Here is a 27,766-nt window from a genome sequence, read left to right on the forward strand (position 1 = left end):
AGCAGTTGGGTTAGAGGATAGACTAGACCAGGTTTTGTTTGTTATGTAAGGCTAACTTAATCTACTCTATGACCGTCCAGGTGGAGCTGCTGGAGAAAGAACACCTGGTCCCTCATCCACACCTCTCCTCTCTCTGGAGCTTGTACGTTCAACCCATTATTTGTGGTCTCTGTGTCATTAATAATAAACTGTTATTTCGTCTTTGTTATTATTATTATTTTTAAATTTTGCAGTTACACCGTTGTACTAATTAATTGTAGGTCTTAGTCAAATCATATGAAGTGTATTTGTACAGTGCTACCTTTTATGTAGTAGAATGACAAAGGACTTAATGCAGTGGTGTAACAGTATGGATGAACTGTGTGTTTGAACACAGCCTGCAGGTCTAGAGACATCCATCCCTCCAGCTCCCTCCAGTGAAACACAGCCTGCAGGTCTAGAGACATCCATCCCTCCAGCTCCCTCCAGTGAAACACAGCCTGCAGGTCTAGAGACATCCATCCCTCCAGCTCCCTCCAGTGAAACACAGCCTGCAGGTCTAGAGACATCCATCCCTCCAGCTCCCTCCAGTGAAACACAGCCTGCAGGTCTAGAGACATCCATCCCTCCAGCTCCCTCCAGTGAAACACAGCCTGCAGGTCTAGAGACATCCATCCCTCCAGCTCCCTCCAGTGAAACACAGCCTGCTGAAGGTGAGTTGTGTTAATTATGATACAGCTTCAGTTATATAACTAATCACAATATGAACTAAACAAGATTCTATTAAATATCAGTTCACACTGTACCTCTGAAATGTTTTGTGCACAAATAAATGCGAGGGAATCTATTACACTATATTAGATTGCAACTTAGTTCAATCAAAAACATAATTAAACCAAGGTGACCTTTTTTCACTTGTTTAATTAAACAGTAGGTCAACCGTTATCATGCTCATTGTGTGTGTCTTGTTTTGTGTGTCTGGTTTTTGGGGGTGGTTGTGTGTGTATGGTTGAGTGTGTGTCTGGATGTGTGTAAGTCTGGCTGTGTGTGTGTGTGTGTGTGTGTGTGTGTGTGTGTGTGTGTGTGTGTGTGTGTGTGTGTGTGTGTGTGTGTGTGTGTGTGTGTGTGTGTGTGTGTGTGTGTGTGTCTGGTTGTGTCCTCATCTTCACCTGAGAGTACCCAGCTGCAGAGCTGCTCCACTGGGCTTCAGTCTTCAGTGAGTGTTGCTGCATGTGGAGGCTGGCTGTATGTCCTGACTCTCTGCTGCCTTCTCTTCCAGAAACTACACCACTAATGTCCAGTGAATCTCCTGCACCCACCGGGGACCAACAAGAACATATTTCAAGAACAACTACCCCTGATGTAACTATGGATGGTCATGATGATGACCAGAGTCTGGATGCCCTCGCCTACCGGTCTGGTACTGGACAGCTAGACATTGAGATGGGTCCAGTCCAAACACTGCCCAAAGATCGTAACAGGATTCTTTAATATCGCTGTTAGACCCAAGTTTCCCATCGACCGTGATTCACTATTGAAGGGGAATGACATTACAGGATGCAAAGTAACGCAGTTCGAGAAATTCTGGATCAACATGAAAGTGAATCTGATGGTTCAAACTCAGAAACTAGGGGAGGAAATACACCAGTCTGATTCCTTCCTGATGCCAGCTTTGAAAGGAGAAGAGGAGTAATGTTTTTAACATCATTATTTGATCAATCCTCACATTATTCTTCTATATGTGGCTCACAGAGCAAAGACAAGCGAGGTGTTAATAAATAGTGTGAGGTGTGCTCTGTGAGGCGTCCTGGGATATGATGGGTAACGTTGGCTTGGGTCCAAGCTCCACCTCTCTTGGGCGACCGCCGAGGAAGATGTACAGGGAATGATGATATGGAGATTACAATTTTTTTACATTATTCTTACCATTTGATTAAAATGTTTTAAAGTTCAAAAGCTTTATTTAAGATTTTATTATGAGAAAGTCAAGGGACACCAGAGGTGTCAAAAGTATTCACATTCATTACTCAAGTAGAAGTATAGATACTAGCGTTTAAAAATACTTCTGTAGAAGTTGAAGTATAGACTCAAGCTTTTTAATTAAGTAAAAGTATAAAAGTACTGGTTTCAAATCTACTTAAAGTATTAAAGTAAAGTAATGCAAGGGGAAAAAAATGCCATTAAGGACAAAAGCGTAGGCCGTGCCACAGGGGCCTATAGAATTACAATCAGCTTTTTTTGCCAAGTATGCTCACACATACAAGGAATTTGGTCTCTGCATTTATCCCATCTGTGAATTAGTGACACACACAGCCACTTCCCCCCCAAAAAACATTTTTCTAAAGGCCATCTAATGACTATAATGTTAATGTTGAAAAAATTGGGATGCACCTGTTTCAGACACATTTATACCCATTTAAATTGAATGCATATTAGTACAATGCAAATACATTAAAGAATATGTGTACTACTGAGCATTAACATGTGTTTCATGGAGCAGAAGATATGATGACTAGTTCCCTGTAAGTATTGGAATGGTGCAAAAAGTCAAACTTCAGAGGCATGTTATCAAAAGCCTTTATTGGAACATACTGCAGCTAGTAGGCTATGTTCCAAGCTTAGCTGCAGGAATTTAAGATGTAACGAGTAAGAACTGAGTTTGTTTTTGCATCCAACCATCTCGAAAAATTCTTCCAGGTACGGCCAGGGATGTAGAAGGGTTGGCTGGTCTTCTTGGCTACCAACCTCCTCACTGGTGCTTGGTTGGGACATTTCGCTCATCGTCTGCTATTTCATAGCTGGAATGTGGCGCGATTTATGTCATGTCAGAGAATGTAGACGGGCTCTGGTCATGCGCAGGTGCCATGGATCGCGTATAAACCAATAAGGTGTCAGAATGGTATATGTTTCTATTCTCATCCAACCAATCAAATTCACTCTATCCGATGGCGCGAATCATCTGGATAGGTTTTTTTGAACGCCGGCGGAATAAAAACAAGCCGAAATTAAATGGGAGTAACGAGGCCATTTTTAAAAAGTAAGGAGTAGAAAGTACAGATAAGTGCGTGAAAATGTAAGAAGTAGAAGTAAAAAGTAGGCTGAAAAATAATTACTCCAGTAAAGTATAGATACCCAAAATTTCTACTTAAGTAAGGTAACAACGTATTTGTACTTAGTTACTTGACACCTCTGCGTGACACTAAAGTCACCCTCACAGTCAACATGTGAGAGTGCACGTCAGTGAGAGACATGAAGTGCATACTTCTTGAGTCACCGAGCGGTTAGGGGACAACTCAGAACTCAATGCATTATGTTTGGACACGAGACGTGCCCTAGCGGCAAATGGCCGCTGAGCGCAGTGTGGGGCTCCTACCACTAGGGGGTGGTAGAATTCCCATGGGCCCCCCCCTGCCTTGGGTCCCCCAAGCCTGTCCACCTTACACCCCCAGTCCGTCGGCCCTGCGAGCCACCACTCATTTAAAATGCGTTTCGATTGAGTTTTCCCGTTCAGTGGGTCTCCCCAAAGAGACTATTCTCCCCAAAGAGACAATTCTCCCCTATCACATACGGCCACTAGGTGGCTCCTGGTCACGCTGAAAAAACAATGAATTCATTAACGTTGCACATTCAGTCGGATTTCTTTCTTGTAAAATATTGCATTTATTGTTAGTTTTTGTTTCTTTTTTGTCTCTTCCCAAATATTTCAGAACTTCAACATGAAAATGATGGCAGCCAAAATATAGTGTGGACCATATATATTTTGAATGAAAGCATGTCAAAAAAATAAACCTTATTTTGCATTGAATAACTGAAACACAGCTGCACAACTTTGCTGCCATCACAATCGGTCAAACTGTTATAGTTAAAGGTCATACAAATTGGACATTTATTTATGATCTTACTTTTATCATATATTTATTTCACTGACATTTGCTATTGTGTCATTCTGTTCAGCTACAGTGGTGAGTGCCGACACAAATATATAACGGTTACAGGTTGTTAAGCACATAAGCACGAATTAAGTGGTGAATTATTCTAAATACTATGTTAAATCTTAAATCTGTAAATAAAGACGTTTTACACTGCAGTAAGTGCATGAAACAGTGGATGAAAACTTACTACTACAGCCCTGCTGGAATGATGGCGCCAAGGCCAGGGGGGACGGGATGTGTCACGGTGGACGTATAACGTAGGGTTTGAATAAGTTCCTGCTCCCCCTGACAAAGAGTATCAATGTAATATTCCATGTGTACTATTAGATTCATACCAATGTTATTGGTAAACTTGTTTATTCTTTTCTGAATGTGGTAATTTACAAGTCTATCCCTTAGTAAACCAACAGGTTAATATAATACATCAGCAATGCAATTTATTGCATTGCGTAATGTTGAGAACCAGTTGAGGCTAGCCTCTGGACCAGTTGAGAACCAGTTGAGGCCAGCCTCAACTGGTCATGATACTCATGTATAGAAAGGGTTCATGTCCCTGAGAGTTATTGGTGATACCACTGTTCCACCTCCCGGTCCCCGAGTCGTCCTCCAGGGCGGCTCTGCATGTCTCCTGGTCTGTCTAGCATCCAGCGCCCGGGCCGTCCCCTGGGGTCTCCTGCTCCTTCCCGGGCCGTCCCCTGGGGTCTCCTGCTCCTTCCCGGGCCGTCCCCTGGGGTCTCCTGCTCCTTCCCGGGCCGTCCCCTGGGGTCTCCTGCTCCTTCCCGGGCCGTCCCCTGGGGTCTCCTGCTCCTTCCCGGGCCGTCCCCTGGGGTCTCCTGCTCCTTCCCGGGCCGTCCCCTGGGGTCTCCTGCTCCTTCCCGGGCCGTCCCCTGGGGTCTCCTGCTCCTCCCCTAAGGTTCCCGGCTGGTCTATCCGGCTATCAGCCCACTTGCCCCTGAATCTCTCCTCCAGACCACCTCCACCCACCCTGCTCGGTTCTCCTGACAGACCTGGTGGGACGTCTGGATCTGGGCCTTAAGGTCCTGGTCTCACTTTGTCTCTCTGTTGTTCAGTATTCGTTCTCTCCCTGTCCACCAGATGCTCTTTGACTTCTCCAATCCCTTCATTCCCCTTCCCCTGTGCGTTCTTGTCAATCTTCCCGCCTGCACCTCATTCCCTCATCAGTCTCTCCCCATATATCCAGGTTCACTTCCTTTGTTCCCGTGTCAGGTCGTTGTTTTGGGTCAAGTCCCTTATTCCTTGTGGGTCCTCAATCGTTGTGTTTTTCTGCCTGTTCATGGAACAGAGATATTGAGTTTCTTTATTAAAGGCCTTTTTTTTGTAAGGTCCTGAGTCGTCTGCATTTGGAACTACCCCTCCTTGTTCCTGCTGCCCCGCAAGCACCCGACCGTGACAGTCTCTGTACTGTCTAACCCCTACCCAACCCTTAATGACCTGTCTCTGTACTGCCTAACCCCTACCTGCTCCTTAATGACCTGTCTCTGTACTGTCTAACCCCTACCTGCTCCTTAATGACCTGTCTCTGTACTGTCTAACCCCTACCTGCTCCTTACTGACCTGTCTCTGTACTGTCTAACCCCTACCTGCTCCTTAATGACCTGTCTCTGTACTGCCTAACCCCTACCTGCTCCTTAATGACCTGTCTCTGTACTGTCTAACCCCTACCTGCTCCTTAATGACCTGTCTCTGTACTGCCTAACCCCTACCTGCTCCTTAATGACCTGTCTCTGTACTAACACCTACCTGCTCCTTAATGACCTGTCTCTGTACTGTCTAACCCCTACCTGCTCCTTAATGACCTGTCTCTGTACTGTCTAACCCCTACCTGCTCCTTAATGACCTGTCTCTGTACTGTCTAACCCCTACCTGCTCCTTAATGAGCCGTCTCTGTACTGTCTAACCCCTACCTGCTCCTTAATGACCTGTCTCCGTACTGTCTAACCCCTACCTGCTCCAGATGTTTTGATATAAGAATGTATGAATGACCTTCTCTTCCTTGCATTATTGTCAGCAATCTTATCAATTTAATTCTATTTTGATCCTGGCCAAAGTTCAAACAATAAAATTCCTCCTCACCTGAACACAGGGCTGAAGTTAAGGGCAGGCTCTTAACTTCAGCTCCAAACCCTGACCCCATCCCCAACAATCCTCAGCACTGAAGGAACAGTTGTGCATTACATCGTGCTTCTTTTATGAATGTTATGGCCTCATTTATCTATTCATGGCTTTATGAATTAGAAATCATCAACTGCAGTTTATGCCCATGCCCTTGAAAGTTTTTACTTTCAAATGGCATTACTATGCAGCAATGTCATATATTTATGTATATATATATATATATATATATATATATATATATATTTACATACATATAGGGAATTTCGAAAGTATCTTCCCAAATATATGTGACCCACTTTTAATATATTTCTAATAATCCTGTTGATCCACAAACAGAACAGTACTGCCCTTATTTAGGCATTGTCATGTAGAATGTACTAAGGACACCATATACTCCTTCATGTCCATGCCAAGTACTGCTGAACGCAACGGACACCATATAACTCCTTCATGTCCATGCCAAGTACTGCTGAACTTTGAGCTTTCATTCTCCAGTCTTATTTCATACAGTCACAGAGACACAGAAAACAAGATCTAATGTGCGATGCCTCAAACTATTTGAAATACATTTTGTTTCCCTAACGTCTTTCCACGTTTTTCAGCCAGAATTCAGTCTCCTAAGGCGACATCATCGATAAGGTCAGTGTCGAGTTATGAATGATTTGTATTTTCGAACTTCAGTTCACTGAAAAGCAGTAGACTCTAGTCAATCTTATTAGCTCTGCCGTCGTTCTCAGTTTAAAACGTCTTTTATATGTTGCCTTTTCTACGGTTTATTGCACTGGATCTCAACTGGTCCTCAGGGTAGCCTCCGGACCAGTTGAGAACCAGTTGAGGCTAGCCTCTGGACCAGTTGAGAACCAGTTGATGCTAGCCTCTGGAGCAGTTGAGAACCAGTTGAGGCTAGCCTCTGTACCCTCATGTATCATTAGTCTTTAAGTCCACACGCCCAAAAAAGTTTTTTACTAGGGGCAACATCAAATCTTCTCCGACCCAGAAAGACATTCCAATGGGTTAACCAGAAAACGAATGAGTGATTTGCGGTGTTATTAAATGAATGTCAAATGACTCACACCTGCCACTGGTTGGGTCTTAATGTTTTATATTAATTACGGTACATTATTATTATATTTTTCTATTTTAGAATAACTATGGCGAATAATAGACTATATTTTCTTCCCAATTGAATGACATGAACGGATGTGCACGTTGTCATCATATTGTGAAAGGTGAATTTGTTGGTAGAGGTGCTCGTTGTCAGTGATGTGTCTGGGATGAAGATTCATATTTGACTTTGCAAAATCAAATTGAGGACAACCCTAGTAAAAGTTACAGAGGCACACTGTCATGTGAACGCGGTGTCGCCTCCACATGGCAGATTAAATGCATTGCACAAACACCGCCTTGGACAAGAAGAACTCAAAGGGCATATCTCTCACTGTCATAAAAATATAGTACTGTTGAGGGCAGGAGAGGTCACACACAACCTGCTGCCTCATTTGTGGTCCTGGCACAGATGGTTATATTGCAGATGTTTCTTGAATGACCCCTGAGTTCATAAACTATAACTCTTAATTGAGCGTGTACACTGCAGCCTTGAGAAGTTACTTGTTTTTTGATTTTGATTTGAACCCAAAAGTGTCCCTTCCCAGTTCAGCAGTAATTACTGTGTTACAGACTGCAACTTTGGTGACCAAGTGGCGGTCTGCTCTCCCACCCCTAGAATCAGTGTGTGGACAGCGTGACATGATAACATCACCTCAGCACAGATCACTGTTTCTCCATGATTATATTATCTGATAAATGTAATCTGTTGTTGTGGCGCCTATCAGAATGGAGGCTCATTCTGTCATTAAGAGGCAAACTTTAAGAGCCACAACTCCAGGTGCAGACCTCCTGTAGGCCCGCGGCCTGCTCATTGTGTCCAGGCCTACACCCAGTCCTTCAGGCTGGGGATCAGCCCCTAGGCCTGGGGCCTGCTCATCAACCCTGTCTCGTCAAAATTACGTTCCCAGAGAACTATTCGGCGTTCTCAATTACGTTTGTCATAAAACGTATTTTTTCCGCGATTACGTGTTATTGAACGTACGTCCTCAGCCTATTTTTGGCCATTTATTAACCTCTAGGATTATGTTTGGTTGAAACGTATCCCAGATAGGTTAAATGTCAACGTATAGCACATTATTGTCATTAAGGCATATCTTCCTTTCAGGGAACGTTTCATTTAACGTATTTTGTCTGAAAAAGGTATCTTGGCCGTGAACACGTGTTATTGAACATATCGCAAATACGTTCGTTGTCAACCTATTTTTTGCCATTCATTTACCTCTAGGATTATGTTTGGTTGAAACGTATCCCAAATATGTTAAATGTCAACGTGTAGCACATTATTGTCATTAAGGCATATTTCCCTTTCGGGAAACGTTTCATTGAACGTTATTTTGTCCCTGATTACGTCTTATTGAACATATTGCAAATAGGTTCGTTCTCAACATTTTTGTTGTTCTTTATTTAAGCTACCTCTTGGATTACATAGGCTACATTTAATTGAAACGTATCCTTAATAGGCTACGTTAAATTTCGATAACACATTATTGTCAGCATATAGGCATAGGTCTACCTCTCGGGGAAGCGTACGTTTGATTGTAATGTTAATAGTCCAACGTTATATCAACATGTCACAAGAGGAGAAATTAGCTGCTGACGGGGTAACTGTAGGAGCGGGGGTTGCTTTGTTGATTTCTTTATCTAGGGCTATAGCTGTGGTCAAAGCGGGAAGTGTGCGTTGTCTGGGCGGCTGCCTGAACTGAGCTGCAGGAAATTATGTTCACACGTTTCTTCATTCATTCATGAAGGCTATACCGGTGAACGGTGACGTCAGACTCACGCCCACCTACAAACCAATCAATGTCCAGTATCAGCCTGTCCTCTCGGAAATACGACCACGTAGGTGGTTTGTTCCGCCACAGATTACGACCCATTGGAATTTATCCAAAACGAGCAAACGAGGCCCTCTACATGTGCGGGCAACCCTTTCTCATCAAAATTACGTTCCCAGAGAACTATTCGGCATTCTCAATTACGTTTGTCTAAAAAACGTATTTTGTCCGTGATTACGTTTTATTGAACATATTGTAATGACCTCGCCGGTGACATAACGATGTCGAGTCATTAGTAATTGAAGGAACTTTTTATGGACCAAAACCAGGTCACTGAAACCCGTAACCAACGGCAGAAATCCCACCCAAAACAAACCCCGGTTACCCCGGCAACCCCCAACACGGTCTCACTCACGTGCAGGCCCCCACCCTGTGTTCTTCCAAGGCCCTCCCCCAGCTGACCTAATGATTCGCCCCCACACTGATTGACAAGAAGAACATTACAATACATGCACACAGAACAACCGGCATAACGGACAACGAAATACAATGCAACACATAACACACTATTGGCCTCTTGTGTCGCTAAAGGAAAGGCATGTTGATGCGATTGATTTGTTTTGTTTTTAAGCTCCTCCAGCCTCCCCTCAGCCCCGTATAAACAAAGCTGTAAATAGCTAAACTACACTAAACTATTTAACTGTCCCAGGGTCGCTACAATATCGTAAATACGAATTCGTTCTCAGCCTATTTTTGCCATTTATTTACCTTGTTACTATGGCAGAATAAAGAATAAATTCATGCATTATCATTCTACTTGAACATGTGTTTTTACAGTATAGAGTTGTGGAGAGGGATGACGTATGTTGGCAAACCCGGAAGTGAGCGTCGCCCTCGGTTCCCTTGACAAAAAGCCAACGGGTTTTCCATTGGATTTTGGATTATTGCAGAAAAATCCTCAACTCCTCAAAAACGGAAAATAAATAAATAAATAAAAATAACCGTGCTCCAAAGAACGAAGTGTAAACCAATGCATTCTGAATGGGAGTGTTTCTCCGATTTTTCCATGCTACACAACGAAATGTAAACCCATGCAAATAAAGACTTCATGGTCATAATAATTTAAATATCATTAATCTACTACTGAGTGTGTAGGGAGGTATTCTATTTTTTTCAACGGGGCTGAATCCAGTCACTTGACCGTCATGGTTGCTATGGTGGTTGCTATCGACCGCCCCCTCTAATACTCGTGGCTCTAAAAACCACGCGGCAAAGGAGCTGCCGTCAATTGGGTTGTTTTTGTCGTAAACTAGGGTCCGATGGTTGAAAAATAGACAGATATTCCAAGGTATCCTTAAAAGGCAGCTTGGATGTGTTTATTTTCTGCAGTTTAGACTTCTTCTATAACTAATTTCTGAAAGCAAAACACCAAGCTCATTGATTTAACGAGGGAGGGTTATTTGAAACAATTTATTAAATAAATATTTGTGAGAGGTCATTCCTTCTCCTGATTTTACTTCCTATTTATGTCTAGGGTAAACCCCTACTGTCCACAAGCATCCCCCCCTCCCCATATGGATTTGGAGAATTGTTGCCACGTCCCAGTGGTGGAGGTATCATATATATATGAAAGAGGGCATTCAATTATAGCCTAATGATCAATTAGGAGGCCGAAGCCCTAAAGGAAGTGATGCAATAGGTGACTGAGTCGACAACATTTAAGTAAGCTGTAAAGCGTCTCTTATATATCAAAGGGGGTCTCAAAGGACGCATACGCTTCAACCTGTGGCTCCATACAGGAAATGACGCAGCAAGTGCTCCATCTCGTTGCAACTCACCCAGCGGCTCGCTTGCAAGATTTTGGCCTGAAGTTCTTCCCAGACCTACACCCTAGCCATCCAACATGCATATCTGAGAATCAGGCCTCTCTTTAATAATGACAAAAAGTTATGAGAGAAACACACATTCACTTTTTGTTATCTCATAAGCGGCGTGGTGCCGGCTCCTTTTGACCTTTTGACCCCCGACTTCAAAAACGTGGCCACAGGCCAGCTGTGTCTACACACCTTTAGCCACAAATGTACACCTCCATCCCACAAAAAATGGGGACTAGAAACTAACCTCTGTCTTATGTACATTTACTGTACTGTTGGAGGTCACGCCCCTTTGCCGACCTTTTCGAGATAGCTAGGGATGCTAAAATGTTTACACACATTTCCCGGGGCCCCGTGAACGACATATCCGAGATTTGGAGTTCTAGCCCTTAGAGAAAAAAAGTTTTCCCAAATGGAGTGTCATTTGGACAAAGCCCCTCAGAAGTGTAGCCTGCAAGACCTAATGGTTCAGAATGTGGTGGAAAAACAGTTTTTGAGATGGGAAGGTCCTACCGCCCTGAAATTTTAATACCTTATTCTAGGGCCTAACAGGGACCTCCACACCGAAACTTGGCCCGGTCGGACCCCGAGGGCAGGAAGGGGGGGCCTGCCCTCGGGGTCTGACCAGGCCAAGTTTCGGGCAGGAAGGGCCCCCCCTTCCTGCCCTCGGGGTCCGACCGGGCCAAGTTTCGGTGTGGAGGTCCCTGTTAGGCCCTAGAATAAGGTATTAAAATTTCAGGGCGGTAGGACCTTCCTATCTCAAAAACTGTTTTTCCACCACATTCTGAACCATTAGGTCTTGCAGGCTACACTTCTGAGGGGCTTTGTCCAAATGACACTCCATTTGGGAAAACTTTTTTTCTCTAAGGGCTAGAACTCCAAATCTCGGATATGTCGTTCACGGGGCCCCGGGAAATGTGTGTAAACATTTGAGCATCCCTAGCTATCTCGAAAAGGTCGGCAAAGGGGCGTGACCTCCAACAGTACAGTATATGTACATAAGACAGAGGTTAGTTTCTAGTCCCCATTTTTTGTGGGATGGAGGTGTACATTTGTGGCTAAAGGTGTGTAGACACAGCTGGCCTGTGGCCACGTTTTTGAAGTCGGGGGTCAAAAGGTCAAAAGGAGCCGGCACCACGCCGCTTATGAGATAACAAAAAGTGAATGTGTGTTTCTCTCATAACTTTTTGTCATTATTAAAGAGAGGCCTGATTCTCAGATATGCATGTTGGATGGCTAGGGTGTAGGTCTGGGAAGAACTTCAGGCCAAAATCTTGCAAGCGAGCCGCTGGGTGAGTTGCAACGAGATGGAGCACTTGCTGAGTCATTTCCTGTATGGAGCCACAGGTTGAAGCGTATGCGTCCTTTGAGACCCCCTTTGATATATAAGAGACGCTTTACAGCTTACTTAAATGTTGTCGACTCAGTCACCTATTGCATCACTTCCTTTAGGGCTTCGGCCTCCTAATTGATCATTAGGCTATAATTGAATGCCCTCTTTCATATATATATGATACCTCCACCACTGGGACGTGGCAACAATTCTCCAAATCCATATGGGGAGGGGGGGGATGCTTGTGGACAGTAGGGGTTTATGCCTAGACATAAATAGGAAGTAAAATCAGGAGAAGGAATGACCTCTCACAAATATTTATTTAATAAATTGTTTCAAATAACCCTCCCTCGTTAAATCAATGAGCTTGGTGTTTTGCTTTCAGAAATTAGTTATAGAAGAAGTCTAAACTGCAGAAAATAAACACATCCAAGCTGCCTTTTAAGGATACCTTGGAATATCTGTCTATTTTTCAACCATCGGACCCTAGTTTACGACAAAAACAACCCAATTGACGGCAGCTCCTTTGCCGCGTGGTTTTTAGAGCCACGAGTATTAGAGGGGGCGGTCGATAGCAACCACCATAGCAACCATGACGGTCAAGTGACTGGATTCAGCCCCGTTGAAAAAAATAGAATACCTCCCTACACACTCAGTAGTAGATTAATGATATTTAAATTATTATGACCATGAAGTCTTTATTTGCATGGGTTTACATTTCGTTGTGTAGCATGGAAAAATCGGAGAAACACTCCCATTCAGAATGCATTGGTTTACACTTCGTTCTTTGGAGCACGGTTATTTTTATTTATTTATTTATTTTCCGTTTTTGAGGAGTTGAGGATTTTTCTGCAATAATCCAAAATCCAATGGAAAACCCGTTGGCTTTTTGTCAAGGGAACCGAGGGCGACGCTCACTTCCGGGTTTGCCAACATACGTCATCCCTCTCCACAACTCTATACTGTAAAAACACATGTTCAAGTAGAATGATAATGCATGAATTTATTCTTTATTCTGCCATAGTAACAAGGTAAATAAATGGCAAAAATAGGCTGAGAACGAATTCGTATTTACGATATTGTAGCGACCCTGGGACAGTTAAATAGTTTAGTGTAGTTTAGCTATTTACAGCTTTGTTTATACGGGGCTGAGGGGAGGCTGGAGGAGCTTAAAAACAAAACAAATCAATCGCATCAACATGCCTTTCCTTTAGCGACACAAGAGGCCAATAGTGGGTTATGTGTTGCATTGTATTTCGTTGTCCGTTATGCCGGTTGTTCTGTGTGCATGTATTGTAATGTTCTTCTTGTCAATCAGTGTGGGGGCGAATCATTAGGTCAGCTGGGGGAGGGCCTTGGAAGAACACAGGGTGGGGGCCTGCACGTGAGTGAGACCGTGTTGGGGGTTGCCGGGGTAACCGGGGTTTGTTTTGGGTGGGATTTCTGCCGTTGGTTACGGGTTTCAGTGACCTGGTTTTGGTCCATAAAAAGTTCCTTCAATTACTAATGACTCGACATCGTTATGTCACCGGCGAGGTCATTACAATATGTTCAATAAAACGTAATCACGGACAAAATACGTTTTTTAGACAAACGTAATTGAGAATGCCGAATAGTTCTCTGGGAACGTAATTTTGATGAGAAAGGGTTGCCCGCACATGTAGAGGGCCTCGTTTGCTCGTTTTGGATAAATTCCAATGGGTCGTAATCTGTGGCGGAACAAACCACCTACGTGGTCGTATTTCCGAGAGGACAGGCTGATACTGGACATTGATTGGTTTGTAGGTGGGCGTGAGTCTGACGTCACCGTTCACCGGTATAGCCTTCATGAATGAATGAAGAAACGTGTGAACATAATTTCCTGCAGCTCAGTTCAGGCAGCCGCCCAGACAACGCACACTTCCCGCTTTGACCACAGCTATAGCCCTAGATAAAGAAATCAACAAAGCAACCCCCGCTCCTACAGTTACCCCGTCAGCAGCTAATTTCTCCTCTTGTGACATGTTGATATAACGTTGGACTATTAACATTACAATCAAACGTACGCTTCCCCGAGAGGTAGACCTATGCCTATATGCTGACAATAATGTGTTATCGAAATTTAACGTAGCCTATTAAGGATACGTTTCAATTAAATGTAGCCTATGTAATCCAAGAGGTAGCTTAAATAAAGAACAACAAAAATGTTGAGAACGAACCTATTTGCAATATGTTCAATAAGACGTAATCAGGGACAAAATAACGTTCAATGAAACGTTTCCCGAAAGGGAAATATGCCTTAATGACAATAATGTGCTACACGTTGACATTTAACATATTTGGGATACGTTTCAACCAAACATAATCCTAGAGGTAAATGAATGGCAAAAAATAGGTTGACAACGAACGTATTTGCGATATGTTCAATAACACGTATTCACGGCCAAGATACATTTTTCAGACAAAATACGTTAAATGAAACGTTCCCTGAAAGGAAGATATGCCTTAATGACAATAATGTGCTATACGTTGACATTTAACCTATCTGGGATACGTTTCAACCAAACATAATCCTAGAGGTTAATAAATGGCCAAAAATAGGCTGAGGACGAACGTATTTGCAATACGTTCAATAACACGTAATCGCGGAAAAAATACGTTTTATGACAAACGTAATTGAGAACGCCGAATAGTTCTCTGGGAACGTAATTTTGACGAGACAGGGTTGACCTGAGAGTACCCAGCTGCAGAGCTGCTCCACTTGGCTTCAGTCTTCAGTGAGTGTTGCTGCATGTGGAGGCTGGCTGTATGTCCTGACTCTCTGCTGCCTTCTCTTCCAGAAACTACACCACTAATGTCCAGTGACTCTCCTGCACCAACCGGGGACCAACGAGAACACACTTCAAGAACAACTACCCCTGATGTAACTATGGATGGTCATGATGATGACCAGAGTCTGGATGCCCTCGCCTACCGGTCTGGTACTGGACAGCTAGACATTGAGATGGGTCCAGTCCAAACACTGCCCAAAGATCGTAACAGGATTCTTTAATATCGCTGTTAGACCCAAGTTTCCCATCGACTGTGATTCACTATTGAAGGGGAATGACATTACAGGATACAAAGTAACGCAGTTCAAGAAATTCGGGATCAACATGAAAGTGAATCTGATGGTTCAAACTCAGAAACTAGAGGAGGAAATACACCAGTCTGATTCCTTCCTGATGCCAGCTTTGACAGGAGAAGAGGCGTGGTGTGTTTAACATCATTATTTGATCAATCCTCACATTATTCTTCTAAATGTGGCTCACAGAGCAAAGACAAGCGAGGTGTTAATAAATAGTGTGAGGTGTGCTCTGTGAGGCATCCTGGGATATGATGGGTAGCGTTGGCTTGGGTCCAAGCTCCACCTCTCTTGGGCGACCACCAAGGAAGACAATATTTTCTTTATGATATATTTTTTTACAACGTTACTAACGTTACTAACTATTTTGCAAACGATGACACGTACATATTTCACCCATGCAAGTATCCTTTCTTGTTGTTTTTCTACTAAACTTTTAGTACCGTCACTTTTTTGAAGGCTTTTGACCGTAATCATTTAGGGAATACAATTTAAAATAACAGATGCAAAACCTTTAATGAAAATATCTGCCAATTTACTGCACTGTATTTCAATGATGATTTCTTATTTACATTTAATGGATTTTTATTTTTTTTAAGTAATTCCTGTACTTCTTTTTTACTACTTGCCTTGAGTTGTTCAGGAAGCATTTGGGGTGCTGGGATTAGCATTACATGGCCTTCTTTCATGTGTCAGTCAAACATTGTTAGTTACATACTATTGTTTGTGATGAAGTGGAGTTAGAGAGGGCTGGTTGTTGGGGTATGCTTTTATGAGAGCACACTAATAAAGGGTTGAACATTGCGTCTTAGTTTGTGGTCTGTTTGTGACAAGGGACCTGGAGACTCCACCTCATAAAGTCCGGTCTCACAGGAAGATTGCAAAAACACAAAAAGGGCACAAGGCCGCTGTAGACTGAGACAGGGAAACAATCCAAACAAAGGAAGAAAAGACAGGTCACCTTCTGAAGAGAAGTCAGGGAGCAGGCAGAGGGCAGAACCGCAGGCAAAGGCCAAAAACAGGCAGGAACCAGGCTGGCAGGATCCAGGCAGGCTGGAACCAGGCCGGCAGGAGCCAGGCAGGCAGACTACAGGGCCTTTTGACCTGACTAGGTAAGCCAAGACCAAAAGTAAGATCAATCTAACAAGGTGGCACTGACAGGATATACATAGGCTGAGTAGTTAACACACAATGAGGAACAGGTGAGAAGGAAAAAGGGCGGGAAACTAACACCGGCAGGATGTACAGCTGAGAGGCGGAGTCAGAAGCACAACAACAATAGACGCATGGTGGACAAAACACAGAATAACCAGCAGGAGGCCAAAGAGTCACTGAGCCCAGACAGAGGTGCTGACAATCAAAGGTTTAACATTTATTTTCCATTCCTTCTGTCTATATGTGTGGGTTGTCCATTGAAAAAATATATTATTGTGTAGAGCGTGTGTATGTACACAAGTGTACATTTTTCCAAAACTAATTCGGACAGTGTCATGACTGTCTTGTCTGATGTTGTGGACCCACATTTAATTGCATCACCCAATGAAAATGACCCAAAATACTGTTTAAAGGGGACATATAATTCCACCAGGTGTGAGTGTGATTAGCCGTTGCAAGCCGTTTGAAAATGTGCAGCTTCTGACATCACAGGTGGGCGTGTCCACCTAGATGTGTGCTGGATAGATCAGTCTACCAGCCTACCCAGTGGACTGTAGCAAACGTTGCTCATCTATCCGTCATACATCTAAATTTTGTTCGGACGTTCAGACTTTTACCGTTCAAATCTGTACTTGTTTGTACATAAAACTCTTTAAAGTATTCATATGCACCACTGGCTTCAGCGGTAGCTCCGTTGTCATTATTGTTTTAAGAGGCCATGCTGGCATCATGCCTGTTGCAGTTAATCCACAGGAGCCGGTAAACAGTGCGTGAGCGTCGTTCAACGTTCACAAAATATATGAGAGCGTTCAATGAACGCCGCTCTTTTAGCGCGCTCATGCACCCCACTGGCTGGCAACACGAGGTCTCTGGTTCAGGTGGAGCAGTTGGGTTAGAGGATAGACTAGACCAGGTTTTGTTTGTTATGTAAGGCTAACTTAATCTACTCTATGACCGTCCAGGTGGAGCTGCTGGAGAAAGAACACCTGGTCCCTCATCCACACCTCTCCTCTCTCTGGAGCTTGTACGTTCAACCCATTATTTGTGGTCTCTGTGTCATTAATAATAAACTGTTATTTCGTCTTTGTTATTATTATTATTTTTAAATTTTGCAGTTACACCGTTGTACTAATTAATTGTAGGTCTTAGTCAAATCATATGAAGTGTATTTGTACAGTGCTACCTTTTATGTAGTAGAATGACAAAGGACTTAATGCAGTGGTGTAACAGTATGGATGAACTGTGTGTTTGAACACAGCCTGCAGGTCTAGAGACATCCATCCCTCCAGCTCCCTCCAGTGAAACACAGCCTGCAGGTCTAGAGACATCCATCCCTCCAGCTCCCTCCAGTGAAACACAGCCTGCAGGTCTAGAGACATCCATCCCTCCAGCTCCCTCCAGTGAAACACAGCCTGCAGGTCTAGAGACATCCATCCCTCCAGCTCCCTCCAGTGAAACACAGCCTGCAGGTCTAGAGACATCCATCCCTCCAGCTCCCTCCAGTGAAACACAGCCTGCAGGTCTAGAGACATCCATCCCTCCAGCTCCCTCCAGTGAAACACAGCCTGCTGAAGGTGAGTTGTGTTAATTATGATACAGCTTCAGTTATATAACTAATCACAATATGAACTAAACAAGATTCTATTAAATATCAGTTCACACTGTACCTCTGAAATGTTTTGTGCACAAATAAATGCGAGGGAATCTATTACACTATATTAGATTGCAACTTAGTTCAATCAAAAACATAATTAAACCAAGGTGACCTTTTTTCACTTGTTTAATTAAACAGTAGGTCAACCGTTATCATGCTCATTGTGTGTGTCTTGTTTTGTGTGTCTGGTTTTTGGGGGTGGTTGTGTGTGTATGGTTGAGTGTGTGTCTGGATGTGTGTAAGTCTGGCTGTGTGTGTGTGTGTGTGTGTGTGTGTGTGTGTGTGTGTGTGTGTGTGTGTGTGTGTGTGTGTGTGTGTGTGTGTGTGTGTGTGTGTGTGTGTGTGTGTGTGTGTGTGTCTGGTTGTGTCCTCATCTTCACCTGAGAGTACCCAGCTGCAGAGCTGCTCCACTGGGCTTCAGTCTTCAGTGAGTGTTGCTGCATGTGGAGGCTGGCTGTATGTCCTGACTCTCTGCTGCCTTCTCTTCCAGAAACTACACCACTAATGTCCAGTGAATCTCCTGCACCCACCGGGGACCAACAAGAACATATTTCAAGAACAACTACCCCTGATGTAACTATGGATGGTCATGATGATGACCAGAGTCTGGATGCCCTCGCCTACCGGTCTGGTACTGGACAGCTAGACATTGAGATGGGTCCAGTCCAAACACTGCCCAAAGATCGTAACAGGATTCTTTAATATCGCTGTTAGACCCAAGTTTCCCATCGACCGTGATTCACTATTGAAGGGGAATGACATTACAGGATGCAAAGTAACGCAGTTCGAGAAATTCTGGATCAACATGAAAGTGAATCTGATGGTTCAAACTCAGAAACTAGGGGAGGAAATACACCAGTCTGATTCCTTCCTGATGCCAGCTTTGAAAGGAGAAGAGGAGTAATGTTTTTAACATCATTATTTGATCAATCCTCACATTATTCTTCTATATGTGGCTCACAGAGCAAAGACAAGCGAGGTGTTAATAAATAGTGTGAGGTGTGCTCTGTGAGGCGTCCTGGGATATGATGGGTAACGTTGGCTTGGGTCCAAGCTCCACCTCTCTTGGGCGACCGCCGAGGAAGATGTACAGGGAATGATGATATGGAGATTACAATTTTTTTACATTATTCTTACCATTTGATTAAAATGTTTTAAAGTTCAAAAGCTTTATTTAAGATTTTATTATGAGAAAGTCAAGGGACACCAGAGGTGTCAAAAGTATTCACATTCATTACTCAAGTAGAAGTATAGATACTAGCGTTTAAAAATACTTCTGTAGAAGTTGAAGTATAGACTCAAGCTTTTTAATTAAGTAAAAGTATAAAAGTACTGGTTTCAAATCTACTTAAAGTATTAAAGTAAAGTAATGCAAGGGGAAAAAAATGCCATTAAGGACAAAAGCGTAGGCCGTGCCACAGGGGCCTATAGAATTACAATCAGCTTTTTTTGCCAAGTATGCTCACACATACAAGGAATTTGGTCTCTGCATTTATCCCATCTGTGAATTAGTGACACACACAGCCACTTCCCCCCCAAAAAACATTTTTCTAAAGGCCATCTAATGACTATAATGTTAATGTTGAAAAAATTGGGATGCACCTGTTTCAGACACATTTATACCCATTTAAATTGAATGCATATTAGTACAATGCAAATACATTAAAGAATATGTGTACTACTGAGCATTAACATGTGTTTCATGGAGCAGAAGATATGATGACTAGTTCCCTGTAAGTATTGGAATGGTGCAAAAAGTCAAACTTCAGAGGCATGTTATCAAAAGCCTTTATTGGAACATACTGCAGCTAGTAGGCTATGTTCCAAGCTTAGCTGCAGGAATTTAAGATGTAACGAGTAAGAACTGAGTTTGTTTTTGCATCCAACCATCTCGAAAAATTCTTCCAGGTACGGCCAGGGATGTAGAAGGGTTGGCTGGTCTTCTTGGCTACCAACCTCCTCACTGGTGCTTGGTTGGGACATTTCGCTCATCGTCTGCTATTTCATAGCTGGAATGTGGCGCGATTTATGTCATGTCAGAGAATGTAGACGGGCTCTGGTCATGCGCAGGTGCCATGGATCGCGTATAAACCAATAAGGTGTCAGAATGGTATATGTTTCTATTCTCATCCAACCAATCAAATTCACTCTATCCGATGGCGCGAATCATCTGGATAGGTTTTTTTGAACGCCGGCGGAATAAAAACAAGCCGAAATTAAATGGGAGTAACGAGGCCATTTTTAAAAAGTAAGGAGTAGAAAGTACAGATAAGTGCGTGAAAATGTAAGAAGTAGAAGTAAAAAGTAGGCTGAAAAATAATTACTCCAGTAAAGTATAGATACCCAAAATTTCTACTTAAGTAAGGTAACAACGTATTTGTACTTAGTTACTTGACACCTCTGCGTGACACTAAAGTCACCCTCACAGTCAACATGTGAGAGTGCACGTCAGTGAGAGACATGAAGTGCATACTTCTTGAGTCACCGAGCGGTTAGGGGACAACTCAGAACTCAATGCATTATGTTTGGACACGAGACGTGCCCTAGCGGCAAATGGCCGCTGAGCGCAGTGTGGGGCTCCTACCACTAGGGGGTGGTAGAATTCCCATGGGCCCCCCCCTGCCTTGGGTCCCCCAAGCCTGTCCACCTTACACCCCCAGTCCGTCGGCCCTGCGAGCCACCACTCATTTAAAATGCGTTTCGATTGAGTTTTCCCGTTCAGTGGGTCTCCCCAAAGAGACTATTCTCCCCAAAGAGACAATTCTCCCCTATCACATACGGCCACTAGGTGGCTCCTGGTCACGCTGAAAAAACAATGAATTCATTAACGTTGCACATTCAGTCGGATTTCTTTCTTGTAAAATATTGCATTTATTGTTAGTTTTTGTTTCTTTTTTGTCTCTTCCCAAATATTTCAGAACTTCAACATGAAAATGATGGCAGCCAAAATATAGTGTGGACCATATATATTTTGAATGAAAGCATGTCAAAAAAATAAACCTTATTTTGCATTGAATAACTGAAACACAGCTGCACAACTTTGCTGCCATCACAATCGGTCAAACTGTTATAGTTAAAGGTCATACAAATTGGACATTTATTTATGATCTTACTTTTATCATATATTTATTTCACTGACATTTGCTATTGTGTCATTCTGTTCAGCTACAGTGGTGAGTGCCGACACAAATATATAACGGTTACAGGTTGTTAAGCACATAAGCACGAATTAAGTGGTGAATTATTCTAAATACTATGTTAAATCTTAAATCTGTAAATAAAGACGTTTTACACTGCAGTAAGTGCATGAAACAGTGGATGAAAACTTACTACTACAGCCCTGCTGGAATGATGGCGCCAAGGCCAGGGGGGACGGGATGTGTCACGGTGGACGTATAACGTAGGGTTTGAATAAGTTCCTGCTCCCCCTGACAAAGAGTATCAATGTAATATTCCATGTGTACTATTAGATTCATACCAATGTTATTGGTAAACTTGTTTATTCTTTTCTGAATGTGGTAATTTACAAGTCTATCCCTTAGTAAACCAACAGGTTAATATAATACATCAGCAATGCAATTTATTGCATTGCGTAATGTTGAGAACCAGTTGAGGCTAGCCTCTGGACCAGTTGAGAACCAGTTGAGGCCAGCCTCAACTGGTCATGATACTCATGTATAGAAAGGGTTCATGTCCCTGAGAGTTATTGGTGATACCACTGTTCCACCTCCCGGTCCCCGAGTCGTCCTCCAGGGCGGCTCTGCATGTCTCCTGGTCTGTCTAGCATCCAGCGCCCGGGCCGTCCCCTGGGGTCTCCTGCTCCTTCCCGGGCCGTCCCCTGGGGTCTCCTGCTCCTTCCCGGGCCGTCCCCTGGGGTCTCCTGCTCCTTCCCGGGCCGTCCCCTGGGGTCTCCTGCTCCTTCCCGGGCCGTCCCCTGGGGTCTCCTGCTCCTTCCCGGGCCGTCCCCTGGGGTCTCCTGCTCCTTCCCGGGCCGTCCCCTGGGGTCTCCTGCTCCTTCCCGGGCCGTCCCCTGGGGTCTCCTGCTCCTCCCCTAAGGTTCCCGGCTGGTCTATCCGGCTATCAGCCCACTTGCCCCTGAATCTCTCCTCCAGACCACCTCCACCCACCCTGCTCGGTTCTCCTGACAGACCTGGTGGGACGTCTGGATCTGGGCCTTAAGGTCCTGGTCTCACTTTGTCTCTCTGTTGTTCAGTATTCGTTCTCTCCCTGTCCACCAGATGCTCTTTGACTTCTCCAATCCCTTCATTCCCCTTCCCCTGTGCGTTCTTGTCAATCTTCCCGCCTGCACCTCATTCCCTCATCAGTCTCTCCCCATATATCCAGGTTCACTTCCTTTGTTCCCGTGTCAGGTCGTTGTTTTGGGTCAAGTCCCTTATTCCTTGTGGGTCCTCAATCGTTGTGTTTTTCTGCCTGTTCATGGAACAGAGATATTGAGTTTCTTTATTAAAGGCCTTTTTTTTGTAAGGTCCTGAGTCGTCTGCATTTGGAACTACCCCTCCTTGTTCCTGCTGCCCCGCAAGCACCCGACCGTGACAGTCTCTGTACTGTCTAACCCCTACCCAACCCTTAATGACCTGTCTCTGTACTGCCTAACCCCTACCTGCTCCTTAATGACCTGTCTCTGTACTGTCTAACCCCTACCTGCTCCTTAATGACCTGTCTCTGTACTGTCTAACCCCTACCTGCTCCTTACTGACCTGTCTCTGTACTGTCTAACCCCTACCTGCTCCTTAATGACCTGTCTCTGTACTGCCTAACCCCTACCTGCTCCTTAATGACCTGTCTCTGTACTGTCTAACCCCTACCTGCTCCTTAATGACCTGTCTCTGTACTGCCTAACCCCTACCTGCTCCTTAATGACCTGTCTCTGTACTAACACCTACCTGCTCCTTAATGACCTGTCTCTGTACTGTCTAACCCCTACCTGCTCCTTAATGACCTGTCTCTGTACTGTCTAACCCCTACCTGCTCCTTAATGACCTGTCTCTGTACTGTCTAACCCCTACCTGCTCCTTAATGAGCCGTCTCTGTACTGTCTAACCCCTACCTGCTCCTTAATGACCTGTCTCCGTACTGTCTAACCCCTACCTGCTCCAGATGTTTTGATATAAGAATGTATGAATGACCTTCTCTTCCTTGCATTATTGTCAGCAATCTTATCAATTTAATTCTATTTTGATCCTGGCCAAAGTTCAAACAATAAAATTCCTCCTCACCTGAACACAGGGCTGAAGTTAAGGGCAGGCTCTTAACTTCAGCTCCAAACCCTGACCCCATCCCCAACAATCCTCAGCACTGAAGGAACAGTTGTGCATTACATCGTGCTTCTTTTATGAATGTTATGGCCTCATTTATCTATTCATGGCTTTATGAATTAGAAATCATCAACTGCAGTTTATGCCCATGCCCTTGAAAGTTTTTACTTTCAAATGGCATTACTATGCAGCAATGTCATATATTTATGTATATATATATATATATATATATATATATATATATATTTACATACATATAGGGAATTTCGAAAGTATCTTCCCAAATATATGTGACCCACTTTTAATATATTTCTAATAATCCTGTTGATCCACAAACAGAACAGTACTGCCCTTATTTAGGCATTGTCATGTAGAATGTACTAAGGACACCATATACTCCTTCATGTCCATGCCAAGTACTGCTGAACGCAACGGACACCATATAACTCCTTCATGTCCATGCCAAGTACTGCTGAACTTTGAGCTTTCATTCTCCAGTCTTATTTCATACAGTCACAGAGACACAGAAAACAAGATCTAATGTGCGATGCCTCAAACTATTTGAAATACATTTTGTTTCCCTAACGTCTTTCCACGTTTTTCAGCCAGAATTCAGTCTCCTAAGGCGACATCATCGATAAGGTCAGTGTCGAGTTATGAATGATTTGTATTTTCGAACTTCAGTTCACTGAAAAGCAGTAGACTCTAGTCAATCTTATTAGCTCTGCCGTCGTTCTCAGTTTAAAACGTCTTTTATATGTTGCCTTTTCTACGGTTTATTGCACTGGATCTCAACTGGTCCTCAGGGTAGCCTCCGGACCAGTTGAGAACCAGTTGAGGCTAGCCTCTGGACCAGTTGAGAACCAGTTGATGCTAGCCTCTGGAGCAGTTGAGAACCAGTTGAGGCTAGCCTCTGTACCCTCATGTATCATTAGTCTTTAAGTCCACACGCCCAAAAAAGTTTTTTACTAGGGGCAACATCAAATCTTCTCCGACCCAGAAAGACATTCCAATGGGTTAACCAGAAAACGAATGAGTGATTTGCGGTGTTATTAAATGAATGTCAAATGACTCACACCTGCCACTGGTTGGGTCTTAATGTTTTATATTAATTACGGTACATTATTATTATATTTTTCTATTTTAGAATAACTATGGCGAATAATAGACTATATTTTCTTCCCAATTGAATGACATGAACGGATGTGCACGTTGTCATCATATTGTGAAAGGTGAATTTGTTGGTAGAGGTGCTCGTTGTCAGTGATGTGTCTGGGATGAAGATTCATATTTGACTTTGCAAAATCAAATTGAGGACAACCCTAGTAAAAGTTACAGAGGCACACTGTCATGTGAACGCGGTGTCGCCTCCACATGGCAGATTAAATGCATTGCACAAACACCGCCTTGGACAAGAAGAACTCAAAGGGCATATCTCTCACTGTCATAAAAATATAGTACTGTTGAGGGCAGGAGAGGTCACACACAACCTGCTGCCTCATTTGTGGTCCTGGCACAGATGGTTATATTGCAGATGTTTCTTGAATGACCCCTGAGTTCATAAACTATAACTCTTAATTGAGCGTGTACACTGCAGCCTTGAGAAGTTACTTGTTTTTTGATTTTGATTTGAACCCAAAAGTGTCCCTTCCCAGTTCAGCAGTAATTACTGTGTTACAGACTGCAACTTTGGTGACCAAGTGGCGGTCTGCTCTCCCACCCCTAGAATCAGTGTGTGGACAGCGTGACATGATAACATCACCTCAGCACAGATCACTGTTTCTCCATGATTATATTATCTGATAAATGTAATCTGTTGTTGTGGCGCCTATCAGAATGGAGGCTCATTCTGTCATTAAGAGGCAAACTTTAAGAGCCACAACTCCAGGTGCAGACCTCCTGTAGGCCCGCGGCCTGCTCATTGTGTCCAGGCCTACACCCAGTCCTTCAGGCTGGGGATCAGCCCCTAGGCCTGGGGCCTGCTCATCAACCCTGTCTCGTCAAAATTACGTTCCCAGAGAACTATTCGGCGTTCTCAATTACGTTTGTCATAAAACGTATTTTTTCCGCGATTACGTGTTATTGAACGTACGTCCTCAGCCTATTTTTGGCCATTTATTAACCTCTAGGATTATGTTTGGTTGAAACGTATCCCAGATAGGTTAAATGTCAACGTATAGCACATTATTGTCATTAAGGCATATCTTCCTTTCAGGGAACGTTTCATTTAACGTATTTTGTCTGAAAAAGGTATCTTGGCCGTGAACACGTGTTATTGAACATATCGCAAATACGTTCGTTGTCAACCTATTTTTTGCCATTCATTTACCTCTAGGATTATGTTTGGTTGAAACGTATCCCAAATATGTTAAATGTCAACGTGTAGCACATTATTGTCATTAAGGCATATTTCCCTTTCGGGAAACGTTTCATTGAACGTTATTTTGTCCCTGATTACGTCTTATTGAACATATTGCAAATAGGTTCGTTCTCAACATTTTTGTTGTTCTTTATTTAAGCTACCTCTTGGATTACATAGGCTACATTTAATTGAAACGTATCCTTAATAGGCTACGTTAAATTTCGATAACACATTATTGTCAGCATATAGGCATAGGTCTACCTCTCGGGGAAGCGTACGTTTGATTGTAATGTTAATAGTCCAACGTTATATCAACATGTCACAAGAGGAGAAATTAGCTGCTGACGGGGTAACTGTAGGAGCGGGGGTTGCTTTGTTGATTTCTTTATCTAGGGCTATAGCTGTGGTCAAAGCGGGAAGTGTGCGTTGTCTGGGCGGCTGCCTGAACTGAGCTGCAGGAAATTATGTTCACACGTTTCTTCATTCATTCATGAAGGCTATACCGGTGAACGGTGACGTCAGACTCACGCCCACCTACAAACCAATCAATGTCCAGTATCAGCCTGTCCTCTCGGAAATACGACCACGTAGGTGGTTTGTTCCGCCACAGATTACGACCCATTGGAATTTATCCAAAACGAGCAAACGAGGCCCTCTACATGTGCGGGCAACCCTTTCTCATCAAAATTACGTTCCCAGAGAACTATTCGGCATTCTCAATTACGTTTGTCTAAAAAACGTATTTTGTCCGTGATTACGTTTTATTGAACATATTGTAATGACCTCGCCGGTGACATAACGATGTCGAGTCATTAGTAATTGAAGGAACTTTTTATGGACCAAAACCAGGTCACTGAAACCCGTAACCAACGGCAGAAATCCCACCCAAAACAAACCCCGGTTACCCCGGCAACCCCCAACACGGTCTCACTCACGTGCAGGCCCCCACCCTGTGTTCTTCCAAGGCCCTCCCCCAGCTGACCTAATGATTCGCCCCCACACTGATTGACAAGAAGAACATTACAATACATGCACACAGAACAACCGGCATAACGGACAACGAAATACAATGCAACACATAACACACTATTGGCCTCTTGTGTCGCTAAAGGAAAGGCATGTTGATGCGATTGATTTGTTTTGTTTTTAAGCTCCTCCAGCCTCCCCTCAGCCCCGTATAAACAAAGCTGTAAATAGCTAAACTACACTAAACTATTTAACTGTCCCAGGGTCGCTACAATATCGTAAATACGAATTCGTTCTCAGCCTATTTTTGCCATTTATTTACCTTGTTACTATGGCAGAATAAAGAATAAATTCATGCATTATCATTCTACTTGAACATGTGTTTTTACAGTATAGAGTTGTGGAGAGGGATGACGTATGTTGGCAAACCCGGAAGTGAGCGTCGCCCTCGGTTCCCTTGACAAAAAGCCAACGGGTTTTCCATTGGATTTTGGATTATTGCAGAAAAATCCTCAACTCCTCAAAAACGGAAAATAAATAAATAAATAAAAATAACCGTGCTCCAAAGAACGAAGTGTAAACCAATGCATTCTGAATGGGAGTGTTTCTCCGATTTTTCCATGCTACACAACGAAATGTAAACCCATGCAAATAAAGACTTCATGGTCATAATAATTTAAATATCATTAATCTACTACTGAGTGTGTAGGGAGGTATTCTATTTTTTTCAACGGGGCTGAATCCAGTCACTTGACCGTCATGGTTGCTATGGTGGTTGCTATCGACCGCCCCCTCTAATACTCGTGGCTCTAAAAACCACGCGGCAAAGGAGCTGCCGTCAATTGGGTTGTTTTTGTCGTAAACTAGGGTCCGATGGTTGAAAAATAGACAGATATTCCAAGGTATCCTTAAAAGGCAGCTTGGATGTGTTTATTTTCTGCAGTTTAGACTTCTTCTATAACTAATTTCTGAAAGCAAAACACCAAGCTCATTGATTTAACGAGGGAGGGTTATTTGAAACAATTTATTAAATAAATATTTGTGAGAGGTCATTCCTTCTCCTGATTTTACTTCCTATTTATGTCTAGGGTAAACCCCTACTGTCCACAAGCATCCC

At 43.4% G+C, this 27,766-nt stretch overlaps 3 long non-coding RNA genes across 3 annotated transcripts; 2 read left to right on the plus strand and 1 right to left on the minus strand.

The window, feature by feature from the left end:
- Positions 1-647: 647 nt before the first annotated feature.
- Positions 648-1,843, plus strand: LOC115533715 (uncharacterized). The gene is made up of 2 exons (XR_003974244.1): positions 648-692; positions 1,259-1,843. It is a non-coding gene; the product is annotated as an uncharacterized LOC115533715 (long non-coding RNA).
- On the minus strand, positions 1,694-15,695 carry LOC115533342 (uncharacterized). Its single transcript, XR_003974180.1, has 2 exons — positions 15,523-15,695; positions 1,694-1,828 (listed from the first exon to the last, which is right to left on the minus strand). It is a non-coding gene; the product is annotated as an uncharacterized LOC115533342 (long non-coding RNA).
- A 2,225-nt stretch (positions 15,696-17,920) lies between these two features.
- Positions 17,921-19,120, plus strand: LOC115533666 (uncharacterized). The gene is made up of 2 exons (XR_003974226.1): positions 17,921-17,965; positions 18,536-19,120. It is a non-coding gene; the product is annotated as an uncharacterized LOC115533666 (long non-coding RNA).
- The last annotated feature ends 8,646 nt before the right edge of the window (positions 19,121-27,766 follow it).

The sequence above is a fragment of the Gadus morhua genome, chromosome 1 (assembly GCF_902167405.1).
Source record: "Gadus morhua chromosome 1, gadMor3.0, whole genome shotgun sequence".
In the NCBI taxonomy this organism is placed as follows: Eukaryota; Metazoa; Chordata; class Actinopteri; order Gadiformes; family Gadidae; genus Gadus; species Gadus morhua.